The sequence below is a fragment of the Argiope bruennichi genome, chromosome 3 (assembly GCF_947563725.1).
Source record: "Argiope bruennichi chromosome 3, qqArgBrue1.1, whole genome shotgun sequence".
Classification (NCBI taxonomy): Eukaryota; Metazoa; Arthropoda; class Arachnida; order Araneae; family Araneidae; genus Argiope; species Argiope bruennichi.
The window spans coordinates 79,995,882-80,012,179 of NC_079153.1; the positions used below are offsets into that span (position 1 = coordinate 79,995,882).

Genomic DNA, 16,298 nt, shown 5'->3' on the forward strand with positions numbered 1-16,298 from the left:
CTTCTATAAATTTAGAAACGTCTGATAATTTCCTTAAGCATAAAAGTTATTCACATAAAAAGTTATATCAGTCTTACCCAAGCTCTTGTTGAAGAAAACTATTTCATGTTCTTTGTTTCCAATTATCTGGGAAACTTCCTATTCCTTCAATACTAGCATCCATATTCATGAAGTTTTATCTAGTCTGAGGATAGGTTTTTTGTATTTTTCTATGCAATTAAAATTTGATTCAGCTCCAGTTAAATTATGTAGAAGACTTGCTATTGCTGAGAAATTTCTTATAAAACGGTGAAAATGGGTTCCCAAATAAACTAGAGAGAACGGATACTGTTTCTGGCAGAGGACAATCAATTTTATTTAAATTTAGTTTTAATTTTTCTTGGATAAGTTAATTCTTTCTACCGATATAATGTGCTCAAGAAAAGTAACTTCTTTCGGAAGAATCTGCTCTTCTATGGGCTTAATATAAAGTTAACTTTTTGTAGCCACTGAAATAGTACTTAACGAATAGTATTTAGATCTCTTCAAATGTCCCTCCTATTATCATGTCATATATAGATATATATTAAACAGGTCTCAGATGGAAGTCCACGTAATATTGTCTCCATTAGACTTTCAAATGTATGAATACTTTAAATTAGCTAAATGCTTACCCGGTGGTGAAGTTATTTCCAGATCGGATCTCAATTTGTCGAAATTAATTTTTCAAACCTGATCTCGGGAACGATTGGCTTCCATTCAAAGCATCCTGGATGAATTTTATTCAAGGTGGAGTATAATTGTCCTTATTCGTAATGTTATTTAATTTTCTGCTGTTTATCTTTCTTCTTTACAGCCACAATAAACCGAACGAAGTCCTAAAAGTTTCTTATTTTTCCACTGCCCACCATTTCTTAAACCAGGTGCTCCGTTCTTTCTTTCTTAACAAAATTAACTTCTTGGATATTGCTCAATAAGAGGAAGATGGCCTATATCAATTTTATTTTGTGTTACATTATAGCAGCTGACATCAGCAATCAAAATGTTTAGCCACACTTCAAAGTAGCGATACCCCTGAAGTCCAGAAACTTCGTTCGATTAAACTAAATATATACAGCTCTATTTCGCTCATCCCGGCTGGATATTATGAATGATTCTTCAATACTCTCCATTTACCTTACCTCCTCATTTCCGATTTATAACTGATTGTCATTTAACTTATCTCACATTTTCCCTTCGAGACAAGCATATAAAGAAACCGAACATGCGAGCTGTTACCAATTGATTTGCACATTCGACCTGATTTTGCGTCCGCATAAGATTTATATATATAAATAATAATATACAAACATGTATGTATTTAATTATGGATTAACTGCGAATATGCACTGCTTCTTTGTACAATTCTTGATGCTTAAAATTTACGAAACAAATATATTTTCCAAATAAAGGTATTCTAATTAATTCTAAAACAAATAAATAATGCCTGCAATTAAATTATATTCTCTTTCAGGTTTATAAAAATATTAGGTATGTCCAGAAGTTAACAATGAAGTATAATTTACCCTTTTGCATAAAACTACTAAAAAAAGGGAAAATTTTCAACTCACTTTTGTGTGATAAAATTCAATAGTATTTTTTATAAATTAAAAGATTTACTAGATGTTTAATTTTACTTAACTATATATTTGATTTCAAGATCCTTCTGATTTTTTCTGAAGTAATTTTAACCGATTTTTGCTTATACTCCAGTTACAATGTTTCAAATATAATATATAATGACAGCTATATATAAAAAAATTAAATAAACTAATAATTTACATTATTTTCCATAATGTAATAATTTCGGTACTTGGAATTTGTTTCAGAAATAGATAATCATATAAACTTTGTTAAAAATTGATTTTGTTTGAAAAGCATTCAAAACAAATATTAGCTCATAAGCAACCAATTATACTCTGTTCCACCCTAACTTGGCAGTATTGTAAAAGGTAGAAAATGTGACGCTCCGCGTTGGGAAAGAGTTCCCCATCAATTCCGACTTTAAAATAGTTAAAATGCGCAGAAATTTATCAAATAATATCATAAATTACAGAAATCCTTTTTTTATCAGTATGTATTTAAAATTATTCTCAAGTTAGAAGTGCTTATCTGTTAAGTATTTTGTAAATGAAGCTAAAAGATTGACATAATGAATTCCACTTTGGCTAGAACCGGTCTTCAAGGTCAAATATTTGGCGCTTTTCTTTTACGTCTCCGCCAACTCAGCTTCATTCAGTTCGCAACCGTTATAATCTTTCGTACTTTTTTATTCTCGCTTTTTTACCAGCTGATATTTTTGATACTATTAATCATATTAGTAGTTATTAGTTTTGATTGTTGAATATTTATTCGATTCGTTTTTTTTATTCACTTCTAAATGTCTGAAAAAGAGAAAGTGTTATCACCGACTACGCTGTGCACACCTTCAAGACGAGTGAAACCAACAAAAAGTGCAGCATGCAGAAACATATTAAACGTTTATTCTCGACTCCGAGAAAACCTTCAAGATTCTATCAATCAAATCGTCGATAAAGTTTCGCACCTTACAGGTGTTTCGCAATGAACAGTTTTCCTTTTGAAAAAAGAAATAAAGGCATCCAGTCCTTTAAGTACCCCTGGAAAGAAACGACCAGGCATGTAAACATTCAGGTCTTGTAAAATATGATGATTTTACATTATCCTGTATTTGACGAAAAATATATGCATATTTTCGTAGAAATGAGATCCCAACATTAGATAAAGTTTTAAAAGATGTGAACGATTATACAGATATCTTTTCGAAAAACATTAGCCGAACTACGCTTTACCGAATATTGAAAGATGTAGGGTTTTCTTTTGAGAAACGATGAAACGAAATGTAAAATAATGTATCGATAATATTGAAAAAATAATGAAAATAAGGAAACAATTAATTCTCCGATAAAGTGATAATATAATAAAGTAAATAAATATTTACTATTTGGCGAAAAATTTGCGAGATAAAGTTTCGCCAGCGATCTGCATTTCTAGTAACTTTGTACTTTAAAGTAACCCAGTTCCCCTGACAGCGACTGTGATTCGGCATGCCTAGAATATACACTACTGCCAAGTTAGGGTGAAACAGAGTATAGTAATTTAAAATAATCGACTTTACAGCTGGAATTTTTAGCTCAGAAGCATACAAGCAAAAGTTAAATTGACATCTGGTAAAGGAAACGTAATAAAGTTCATGTTAATGCAAATTTGATTTCAAATTGAAAATATGAGGGTGTAAAAAATAGTGGAAATAACAATCATTATTATGCATTTTTGTGTGCAAAGTGAAGTTTCAACTCAAGTAGTTATAGAAATAACTTTGTTCAGCCTGCCATATTTCGGGGGAGATGTAATTATAAGTGGAAAACGCAAGAAATATTGCTATGATAAAAGAAATCCTTAAAATCACCTGAAATATTTTCTCAACAGTAATTCACTAAAAGAAAAAAAAACCTGTGAGAAGCTTATTAGGGAATATAACTCTGCTTCAGCTTCCAATTTACTATTATAAGCAGAAAACACTTGTATTGATTATTAGTAAGGATAATCATGACAGCATTCTACCCTGCTACTCAGTACTAACATTGTATTATGCATTAACAGAGTGCGTAGTGAGAAATTGCTGAAAAAATTAAGTACTTTTAGGCACCTTACAAAAAAAAAGCATCTTTGTACATATATGCATATGCAAACCTACATATAAGAATGTTTTTGTTTTATAATAATGCTTAGTTTTTATTGAAAATTTTTTAAAACATTTTAAATACTAAAAGCTAAGAATATTTATTTCTGCATTTGTACAATATCTTTTTAATACAAATTTGTAATACTTTCTATTGTAAAACAATTTATTTTGGCAAAAAATTAAAAAAATCTATCAACAATAAAAAAATTAAGTCAACTACTAACAATAAAGATATGTTATCTTTCTCAATTTTTTTTTTCAATATTAAGAAATTACCAGCTATTTAGATGGATACACCATTCTTGAAAATAGAGATGTAGAATTAATTGTAAAAAAACAAGACAAAAATTTTGTATTTGATTTTTATATAAACAGCGACAATAAATTAGTTTCGACATGGCTACGATGGAAAATGTAAAGTTCTCCCTGCACTAATTCTGTATTTTTAGTTATTTTATTTGCAGTCGTTTACAAGTTTTAAAAAGTACAGAGCAATAGACTGTTAATTACTTATTGGATTTGACTCAACATCTGGCAGGTGTGTAAATTGTAGAAGTTAATTCTGTGTATTGAATTTTATCCAATTCTCCTCGTTTTGTAGTTATCGTGCTAAATTATATTCGAACAGCTGGGCAGACAGACTTCCTCTGACCAGATTTTGCTTGAAATATGAATATATCTACAAATTTATTATAAAGACTATTTACCAAATTTCATTCGTCTAGATCAATTCGTTTTTCAATTATATTTGCCACAGACAGAAATTTTCCAAAAGTGTGTTTGTCTTAACAAGGTCTAAAACATGGAGATTCGTGAAAATCTCGAGTTTGAAGTTTTTGATGATATATTTTATATAATATATACAAGAAAGTAAAAATTACAGAAAAATGTGGTTTCATATTTTGCATAAAAATGAAAATGCTTTACAAATTTTTAGTTTCCATAAATAAACCAATTCATGAAGTTGACTCGTCAAGTGAACAATCTTATTCAATGAACTACTTTAAAAATTGTCTATTTTAATTTTTAAATTAGAGCAAAGAAAGCATTCTTTTAATTGCAACATTAATACGTTCAACGTGACAAAGATTCGATAAAACAAGGACATTATTCTGAATTTCATTACAATAAAAATCATTTGTTGCATATTGTGTCTAAAAGTTATTTTCCAAACTAAAATGTATTTATTCAATTTAAATTGATGAAAAGCCACCATTTTTCACCCTAATTCCTTCCTTATTTTGTTTTTCTTTCTTGATACAAGCAATAAACAAACCTTTACGAACACAATTCCAATTTATTGAATACAATGTTTTGGTAAAGCAAAATAAAAGTTTTCTTTGCACTTCTCGAAAACAGTAAGCACTCTTTTTAAAACCAAAATTAAGCTCTTTTAAGGTGTTTAAAAATGGCTTTCAAATTTAATCACTTTTTATTACATTACAAACCTTGGTTGATCAATATTTATTTTACATACAAATAATCAATTTATTGTGTAACAAAGCTCAATATGCAAAATAATTTTATGACAAAAATGGATTTAAAACTTAGACAGAGATACATAACTAGAAATATATTAGTTAATAAATATTTACAACTTTATTTAAATGGGAGAGGGAGGGATAATATGGCATAACAACTTCAGTAAAACAAAGTAATAAAATTCCATTTCATTTACATATCTAAAGATCATTTTTCAATTCTATTACATTACAAATCATTTTGAACCAAATACATTACTCGATATATTTAGTACAAAATAATCAAGTAAAGCAAGGATTTGCAAGATAATCATTCTAATTCATTATATACAAGAAATATATATATATATTTTTTAAATACAAATACTGGATATTAGTTTTGAAACCATATGAAATACAAGTTCACAATACACAAAATAAATAAAAAGTAGCTGACATCTTAATATTTTATTACAATTTAAATGCTTTATATTTTGATCATTTAATGAAGATTTACTATTTACACTCAATTTCTAAACTTTGGCCAGTATCAACTTCAATAACATCTTTTTGACAAAGCATTTGCTTACTCGTATTTTTGCCTTCTCTGCACTTTTTAATCACTAGGTTAACAGTCTTCATAGCTAAATTTTATACAAACATGTTCTTATGTCTTACCAAGGAAATACTACTATGAGTTCTATAAATATTCTTGTCTCATTTCTAAACTATTTCATACCAACATATTCTTTTTTTCCATCACTAAACAGCCTGCAGTTATCTTTTACAATTTATATAAGGAATTACTATCCTTTAGCCTAAGTGGCATATTTAATGAGACGATATATAGCATGTGCTTAGTACAGCAATGCAGTTCTTTCAATGCAGCAAGTATGTTATTTAACATTCAATTATATATGCAGTGGAGACTAAGACTTGGTAAACCAAAGTATTGAGACATAATTTTCACAAAAGCAGCCAAGACTGAAAATCTCAGGCAACCGAGCAATTTCTTAACAATCAAGCATTCTTTTTAAAAACCCTTTACTTAATCTTTAATAATGTTGTCCTTGATCAACTTAATCCAGGAAGAGCTCTAATGATGAAGGAAGAAAACCATTACCTTTGTCTCCATCCTAATCATTAATGCTCAGGATTGCATTAAATAACCTTTTCCTTCCTTTGCAGTTTACCATTTTTAACAGGTCTACATTTCCAATTAATAAAATACTGTTTGTTTCAGTATTCCAAGACAATCACTTTGACAATTCATTAGACTCATTAAGGGGAGAAGCTGAAGGATGAGCGCATTTCCGGAATTCGTTATTCAATGACTCGCCTTGTTAATATACCATTTTTTTTTGTTCAATTTTACTCCCTACATATATTTGAGTATCTAGTTATTTCTGCCTTATTTTAATTCAATCCATGAGTAATCTTCAGTTTATTTTATTGTTAAATGTAAATATCACCTCTAGCTCCTTTTTTGACGAATTAAACCCATCCTAATGCATGCACAAGAATCGAGGGTTTAGAATCTGTCAAATAATATCAGCTGTCATATTTTTACTTCATTACATATAACTGGCAATTCCATTCCAACTAAAAATTACATGTGAACAAGAGTATATATTTCCAGTATCTTAATGTTGATAGTAAAATTTCTTCACTCGGTCAATATAAGTTAACTTAATTCATATATAATGTACCAAAATAATGAAGGTTTAATATAAATAAACAGAATTTCGAACATGAAGTCTTGTATGTTCAAAACCCTCTACCAAATTAAAAGCACATCACACCCATGTGCTTTTAGGCTATCATCAATAAAATAAAGTTTACATTAAGCTAGTTGCAATCTATCCAGCAAGACACCAGCCAGATATAAGATTCCAGCAAGACACACAGAAACTGTACACTAGTAAATTCTTGTTTTGATGGGACAATTATTGTCCACTCTTTCAGCACATGTGACATACTGGAATCGTAACACACGGAGGGCAAACCCACCTTAATACATGAAATTATTACTAGCAAGTCATCTTTAATCATACCTTACTAATAACAAGAAAATTCTGAGTAAATAGAAGCCACTGTCACTTGATTACACTTCTTCATTTGCACTTCTGGTACACTATGGAAACTGACTTTTGGAGAATGCCTTCATCTAAATTGGGTCAGTCTCTAAAAATCAATCACCAAGTTATATACCATTAGTAAAGTTGCATGTCATACACGTCCATTAATCTGTTTTCCTAAGAAAAATTCATAAAATCATAGGCCAAGTTCACAAACTTAATATCTTGTATTAAAAACCTAGAAGGACCAATTTAAAATCCCCAAAACAATAATTCTCATCCAATTTTTTGTCTTCACTAACATTCAGTAGCAGAACTGACAAATATTCAGAGAAAAATTAATACCATATAAAATATACAAGATTTTGATTTTCATGAATAAAATCATTTCCAGCACTAACTTTAGTTTTTAAAGAAAAAAATCAAAACACTTTCAAAGGAAACAGCAATTAACTGAATTTTGTATTTATTCAGAATAAATAGTGTTACATATCCGACTACCTTGATCAACAGTAAAATCATTTCAGAATAGTGCATACTTCAGATAGGAGCGAAAGACATTTAGATCTATTGTCAACATGGATAGTCAGCTGAACTATAATATCATCATAAGTATACACTACACAGACATCAAATATTAATTTATATTGTATACAAATTTGTACCTTCATTTTTTTTAAACTAGTAGACAATTTTCTATAACAGAAAAGATAGCCATTTAATAAACACTGGAATAGTAAGTTGGAGTTAAGACCGATAATTATACATCCTACTAGAAACTTTTTTGTACATCATATTCACTATATCATCACAATATTCAGAAACACGGACCAAAGTGAAAGTATTAATCATCTGTAAATTTATGTAGAATTTTAAAAAAAAGGGAATAACATACCAAAAATCAATTGCATATAAAATCTATATGGCATTTAACACATCAGAAATATTTTGTCTTCACTTGCATTCAGTAGCAGAACTGACAATGTCATTCATCATTAAATAGTTAATGCCCATAAATTCATAACAAGTAGTTACAAAGTGAAAGTAAAGCTCAGATAATAGATTTTCATCAGAGATCAGGTGAAGAAATTCATTAAAAAGTCATCATAGCAAATAATGGCGAAACATCAAGCCAAATGATATTGTAAAAAAAATGTTAAAGATAAATCAGTATTCAGACATTAATTTTCATCATAATCAGACATATGCTTGTTTAATCATCATTAAACTGAAGATTTCTAAGTCCTTGTATTTCAGACTCAGCTCAAAAAGAAATTAAATCACTAGGTTCATACGAACGAGACTTTCTATTCATCACCGTCTAAAATATTGTGCTAATATATTTTGAGAACACTAACAACTGTTTGCTCAGACTTAGGTACAAAAGCAACACAGCAAAGGAAAAAATCGCAGAGCAATTATGTAATTGCATTTTCATTACTTCAGATAGGAGCGAAAGACAAAGTAGGAAGTCAGCATAGATTATCAGCTGAACTATAATATCATCATTAGTACATATGAAAGGGTACATATATAATATAGGAAACAAAAGTAGTCAAATCAGATAGAGCTAATTTTTAAAAAATCACAGTAACTTCAGTAATTTGTATTTCATCATATAAGCCTACTTGTTATTAAAATCTTCCAAAATATTGTCGATTCAACATTAGTGGGATATATTTATTGTGAAATATATCCTGTGGGGTCAATCTTTTCATATAGCACCTAATCTTTTAGACGAGCTCAAAATGAGCTTTCCACTTACCAAGATAGGTGCATATTCGGTTCTAAACAATCGCAATTATTCATATAAAAGTTACAAAAAAAACTATAAAGAAATACAATTTACAAAAAAGGCAACTAATTACTAGATGTAAAATATTAATTTTATAACAGGACATTATACTTCAGATAGGAGCGAAAGACATTAAAATGAAATCAGCATGGTTTACTCAGCTGAACTATGTTATCATCACGAGTATAATGATAATCTAACTTTAATAAGAGACCATGAAAAGCAATATTTCGAATAAGTTTCAGACATGTTTTCTTGGTGGTACTTTTTTTTCATCATTTTACAATCAAGAGTAGCAAATGCAGTCATCATAAAACTAAAATAAACCTTGGTAAAAATTTGCTGGGAAAAAATCCTGAACGAAATTACTTACTAAAACAAAGGCCATTAGTCACATTAGGAAATAGCAACGTGCGATTCAATTTAAAATAAATTCAATTATTTTTACAATTCAGAAAAAGAAAAAAAAATCGGACATGCCTTTCTATCATAAATGAATATGATTTTGAGCCGTCATCAAATTCAGATCACTACCTTCAGATAACGAAATGTCTCTCATGTAATATTTCAGAAGACCGTCGTTGTTATCATCATAAGAAAAATTGCTAAAACCAAGTTAGAACGATTGCCGAATCACCGAGGCATAGGATAAAACACTTTTACAATCTTTTAAGAAAATAATCATTCCACAGTAAATAAATTGAAACATTCATCAATTAGGAAAAAAAATCTTAACAGATTTAGCAGTTAGTGTCAAGATTCAAAAAGATTATGAACATACGTTAAATGAATAAGATACAAGAGTCGATGCGATAGAACTTATTTAAAAGATATTTATTTTTGCAGAATCAGTTAATAAAATTATCTGACTGCTGTAAAACTAAGTTAAAATATAAAGTTAACATTATAAGTTAAAAAAATCGAGAAAATCATGATGAAAAAAGCAACTTATGCCTAACGCTCGTGTTGAGCACAAGTTCCATCTCATTTCCAAGATTGTTCAACTTACCTCAGCAAACCCCAGAAGTAAATGAACGATCCTGCTAAAATTTTTACACTTCTCTGTAGAACGCATAATAATTTTAACTGTGAATTTAACTGAAGTATGCCATTCGTCGAAAGGAGATCATACGGCTCCCCTTGACCAATCAGAATGACGATAAGGTGAGAGGAATAAAATCTTGCATATATTCGAAATATTAGCAGACTAAAAACAAGATACTGAATGTAAAAAAGGAATTTAGCTTAAAAAAATTGAAATCAGCTATATCAAATTTTAAGTTATCATGTGAGAAAAAAAAATTTTTTGAGTCACGTGGTATCAATCCGACAGAAAAACTCATGACTCATATTTCGCAATCACTAACAAAAAAAAAAAAAAAAGAGATGATTTCTGATCATCTCAAAATCAATAGAGTTTTAAAAATTTGTTCTAAAGGCCTTTTTTTTTTCTTTGAAAAACCAGTTTAAATTGGTTTTAAACAATCATGTGACTATCAGATTACACATGCGTCGATATATAGAAAACGATGGATTGTAATTTTTTCCTCCCATCTCAAAACCATCCGAACTCCTCACCTTTATCTCAAAGCTAAATTTTTTTTAAAATTTTATTTATTTATTTATTTTTACGAAAATCTTGTTTAAATCGGTTTGGAATGATCACGTGACTATTGCACAGCACAATAGTCAACTTTTTTCATTTCAAAATCTTTCGAGCTCCAAAACTCTTTTTGCCAACTAGAAAAATTTCTAATTGAAAAAACAATTATATATATGTAACTTTTGATACCTCCTCTGGCTGTTTCGTGTTGATTCCCATTTTTTTCTTTGCGCTTCTTCGGACAATAATTTCATACTACGCTGCACTTTATTAGCCAGACAGTAGAATCGGGTACATGACGGACATTCACGCTACGTTGTAACTTTTTGTTGGTGATAATTCATCAAATGTGACAACCATCTTATTCTTATTTCTTATAACTCTAAAAGCCAAAAATTAATGCCTCAACAGCGATAAATTGCCATTTTTCTGCCCGCGCATTTTGGGGCTTCAAAAACCTCAAACCAAATCAACATTAAATTCTCACATAATAATTAATCAATGATTTGTTCAGCATCAAACCAGGAATTGCAAAGAATATGTTAAAAATAACAGAACTATTTAGCTAAAAAAAAAACAAAAGAAAAAAAAAAAAACAGTATTTATGTGATTGAGAAAATATTCGAAGATCATTATCTAAATAATGGCTTGTTAGCAAATCATCAATTAAAACAAAAAAAATTAATTAAAAAAAACAGAAAATTTAATTTTAAAATCTTAAGAAAACCACCTTTTAAATTATTGGGATAAATTACTTTTCCTAGTATTTTTAAAGAATATATTTCCTCGAAAAAAAAGGATAGAAAAAAAAAACTGAAAACCGAAATTTATTAATTACTCTGATCTATAAAAAAAGTTACACGATTGATGCACTATTTATTATTAATACTATTCTTTTTTCTGGTGATAACTATTTTATGAATACTGGAAGGAATGGACAAAAGCATATCTTATTATCAATCCCTTTAATTTTCTTGGGCATTATTTCTTGATGCGGGCTGAGTTTTAATACGACTGAGTTTTAATAATGATGTGTCTTGCTTCCTTTCAGAAATGTGACACACATGTTCGAAAATTTGATGTTGTAATATTGACTAAAAGCAATAAGATATTCTATCTTTAAACATGTTTTAACAGTGATATCAGGTTTTTATGCCTTAGACTTTTGAGGATTCAACTATCAACGTGTATAAAGTAAATTTCGGAATTTGTTGAAAGAAGGAATATAGAGAGAAATATTCATCAATAGAGAGAAAATCGCAAAAATTTTTTATTGAAGAGTATTTCTCATTCAAGATATTTTTTGTCCGACATATCATCAACAGGAAGGGCAGCTCGTGCCCTTTTTTATAATTTTGAACCTTCTTTTTTTTTTTTTTTTTGTTGCAATTTTTGGTGTGCTTTTACACCATTGAACCCAACTTGTACTTCATATATAAATATATTAATCGTGAATGAATAGCAGAGTTGGAAATAAAAGATGAAATAGAATGTGAATCAAGATAGGGAATGAATTAGTGTGGACCTAAAAAGAATTATAGCATCTTCTGCAAACAGATTGAAAAATTAAGTACAAAGGATTTTTCACTGCGAAAACTACAATAAATTAATATAGAAAGGTGGAGAAACGATGCCAAATTTTAAGTTATAAAATAAATACTTTATAAGAAAAATGTAAAAAGATCAAAGTAAATCTGATTTCATTCACCTTGGAGGCTTATGATTCAAATTCGCAATATCGCATTCGGGTTCGCAAATATCCTGCACGTGAAAGTCCCAATAGCATGAAGAATATAAAAAATTTTTCAATAAGTTTCTCTGATTTAATAAAAATAAAGTTCAGGATGTAATGTAAAATATCAAGATAAAAGAGTAATGCTATAAAAGTCGTTTTAAAAGTAAGAGCATTAAAATTTATCATTGCTTACTTCTAAAGTTTAAATTTTAGCTGTCATTACCACAGTATTCAAAATATCTTATTAAGAACGTCTCTTATATTGTAACATACTCAATATGAAAAATGCCTGAATCTTCAATCTGATTACCAACAATGAAAAAAAAAGCCAGGGTGAAATATTAATGGCAATGAACTTGTTGAATTCTAGTTCAGCAATGAAATATATTGTTCTAAAATACGCTTAAAATAATTATAAAAATTTAATTAAAATATAAAAAATATTCGACAAAAAAATCTGATATTATTGAAAATATATGATTTTTTTTAAATTTTCAAATGATGTAAAAGTAATTTTGTGTGGTGCAAGGTTTTCGGAAATTATAGCGAACAAACACCAGCATTTAACTTAATTTTTAATTAACGGAAAATTCTAAAAATTTCTCTGACCTGCATATATCCACAATCCAAAAAATATATGGATGAGGTTTGGTAACTTTAGATCAAACGGTCTATTTCATATAGTACCAACACACATTTTCACAGGTACACACACACATTCATCTTTATTACCTACTTTTATACATAATATTATTATTAAATACCTTTGGATAAAGTCACCTTTGGCAAACAACTGATTCGCCGAGAATATTGGTTATCTTTTATTTCAGTTAAATTGCTTAGATATAACTTCGTATCCATGATACCTTGAAATTGCCAGACATTCAACTCAGTGTTAGTTTAATCATCTTACATATGCTCCGCTCATTGCGTGTACATGAAAGTTTAGGCCGGGATAGCCTGGTTGGTAGAGCGTTGGATTCGCGTCCCTAAAGGTGGGTTCACACGAGGCTTTTTATTGCGCGCAATCGTTGTCTCTCTACTGTTGTCCCTCTATTGTCCCCGTGTGAACAGTTGAGACAACGTTGATGGGACAATGGCTAATAGTTGTCCCGACGGGACAACCATTTGCCATTGTCCCGTTGCAGTCACGTGATTTTCCTGAAGTAGGCGTGACCTTCTATTGCGCGCAATAATAAGCCTCGTCTGAACCCACCTTAAGGTTGTGAGTTCAAACCCCGCCGGCCAAATATTTCCCGCGTGCTTGGTGGCTGGCGCGCGTATAAGTCTGTCGTTGTCACAAAGTCCTCCATGTCGAGAGTAACACCACTGGGGGTACTGGATCAGGCGTGATCGGTCTCTGATTCAGTTCTAAATTACGGTCTATGGATGAGCGAATGAAATCCGCCCCGTAAAAAGGGTTGTGACGTGTGTAGTAGCAAAGTCGTTCTCTTGGCCCTAGTTGGCGCTACTGAAAAAACGAGAGACTCTCCCCCTCCGGCTGAAAATCGCTGTCTTCGTAACAGTGGGCTTGTCCATGGCAAGTGCCATAAGAAACAACAACATATGAAAGTTTCTTATGGAGATCAGCTCTATGACATCAGTTTCAGTTTCATCATCATAATAAAAACATAATTACTGGTAATTATTGTCCAGATAACGCAATTAAAGGTGGGCTAGATTTCTTGTTTTATTTAAAGAATTACCAGAAAAACCCTGTTTGTCAAGCATATTATTCAATAAATTTAGCTTGAACTTATTATAGTAAAGTGTGTATCATATTTAAAAATTTCATTAAAAAATAATGAAAAAATATTCCTCTCTGCAAGCTAGAAAGGAGTAGATACCTTAAGTTACTATTTTCAAATTCCTTTCAATCCTTAGAAAAAAACGATGAAATACTACTTATTGAAGCAATCACATATAATGATTTTATTTCTATCGCATAATTCAATATTTATTGCAAAATAAAAAAAATTAAGATAACAAATATAAAAAAGAATATACAAACTTTTCAATCATATACAAAGTTTATATTATTGAAAAGCTTTAAAGTTTTTAAGTAAAGATAAAAGTTTTATCCCCTCCCAAAAAAAATAGAAACATAAATTACTAACGCCAAAAATTATAAAGTTAGAGGTTGAAAATCATTTTTTAGCCAATAACTTCTAGACAGAAAAATTTTTAATGCAAAAATTGATCATCTTAAAAAGACGGAAATTCTTGAAAGATGAAAATTCCAATTCATAAGGAAGTTATAGGATATATATAGATATATCCCTCCCTCTCTCTCTCTCTGTATATATATATATATATATATATATATATATATATATATATATATATATATATATATATATATATATATATTAGTGTGTGTGTGAGAGAGAGAGAGAGAGAGAGAAAGAGAGAGAGAGGGAGAAAAATATACAGGGTTAGCAAGAAATAAGTTACTCCTTTCAGAGGGCTCTAAAATGCGTTCTATTGGTCCAAATAAGACAAAATTTGAATTAGATTATTCAAATGATGCGCTTTACATTTATTAATTTAAAAAAAATTAGTACAAAAATTCACCATTAGATGGTGCTGTTACACAAATGGCATATATTGAAAATGTGAAACATAATTTGCGTTACAGCGCATGTCTATTACCAGCGCATATCTATTTTTCTTTGGAAAAAAGAAGGCGGATTCTGCACGAACATTAGTTTCTTCTCTCCTCGTCATGCCTACGCAAGAAAAACTGGTGAAATTGTCCTTCCAGAACTAACAAAACTCCGGTTCACTCTAAAAGAATTTCGTCGTATAAAGCAGATACGAAGAGGTCCAATGTCTCCAGGTGCCCTACGCAAGATGACGCATAAATTTGAATAAACTGGGCAACGTGGCATTCTTCCAGCTAGAGAATTCAAATCCCGTCTTCAGGCGTCGAAAATTCTGCGACCGCGCTCTTTGAAGTAAGCAGTCAGTCGCCGCATAATAGTGTGAGTTTGCCAATTGTTTCCCGTGTTCTGGATATGCTATATTCAACTGTACGAAAAATCGTAAGGCAGATTTTACATTTTTATCCATGCAAAATCAAGTCTGTGCACCTGTCGCAGGACGGGGTACTTAGAGGTCCACAAAACTTTTGCACTTCAGTTCCTTTCTCGAATGGTGGTTGACAAAACTTAGCCATGGAACATTCTGTGGAGTGATGAGGCCCACTTTTGCCTCAATGGGCAAGTTAACACCCACAACTGTCGAATTTGGGCAAAGTAAAACCCTCATGTTATCTAGGAACAACCCTTGCATCCTGAAAAAGTGATAATATGATGTGGTTTTATAGCTACCTTTATCATTGGATGGTATTTCTTTGAAGAGATAACTTCAAATGGAATCCAAACCTGTTACGTCACAGGACAACAGTACCATGATATGTTGAGGTATTTTGTAATCCCAACTCTTCTACAGCGTGGATGCCTTCAAGACATCATTTTTATGCAGGATGGTGCACCACCTCATATCAATCAACGTGTAAGGCGATTGTTTATACAGCATTTCACAGAAGCACGAGTTAATTTTCCTTTATATTTTATAATAATAAATAAAATTATAAATTTATCTTCATCAAGAAAGTTCTCATATTAGTTGGAAGTTTCTGTTTTTCACATTTTGGTTAAAATGCATTGTAATATGAAAGAAACCGTGTAAGGCTTTTAAAATATTACATGCTACATATTTAAGTTTAAAGATATTTTACTGAAGTAGTTTTTAACTTTATCAATACTGAAAATCTCCAAACATCCATTTAATGAAACTACGGCGAACGTCGGAGACGCCTAGTTATCATTGTGAATTTTTCTCTTCCTTTCGTTAAATGTATTTGATTGGATATCCCAGGTGTGTGCTTGCTTCATTAGAGGT

At 30.2% G+C, this 16,298-nt stretch overlaps 3 non-coding genes across 3 annotated transcripts; all 3 read right to left on the reverse strand.

The window, feature by feature from the left end:
- Positions 1 to 7,791: 7,791 nt before the first annotated feature.
- Positions 7,792 to 7,878, reverse strand: LOC129964370 (small nucleolar RNA snR60/Z15/Z230/Z193/J17). The gene has a single exon (XR_008784150.1). It is a non-coding gene; the product is annotated as a small nucleolar RNA snR60/Z15/Z230/Z193/J17 (small nucleolar RNA).
- Positions 7,879 to 8,693: 815 nt separating this feature from the next.
- On the reverse strand, positions 8,694 to 8,777 carry LOC129964372 (small nucleolar RNA snR60/Z15/Z230/Z193/J17). Its single transcript, XR_008784152.1, has one exon. It is a non-coding gene; the product is annotated as a small nucleolar RNA snR60/Z15/Z230/Z193/J17 (small nucleolar RNA).
- A 381-nt stretch (positions 8,778 to 9,158) lies between these two features.
- On the reverse strand, positions 9,159 to 9,244 carry LOC129964369 (small nucleolar RNA snR60/Z15/Z230/Z193/J17). Its single transcript, XR_008784149.1, has one exon. It is a non-coding gene; the product is annotated as a small nucleolar RNA snR60/Z15/Z230/Z193/J17 (small nucleolar RNA).
- Positions 9,245 to 16,298: the final 7,054 nt, after the last annotated feature.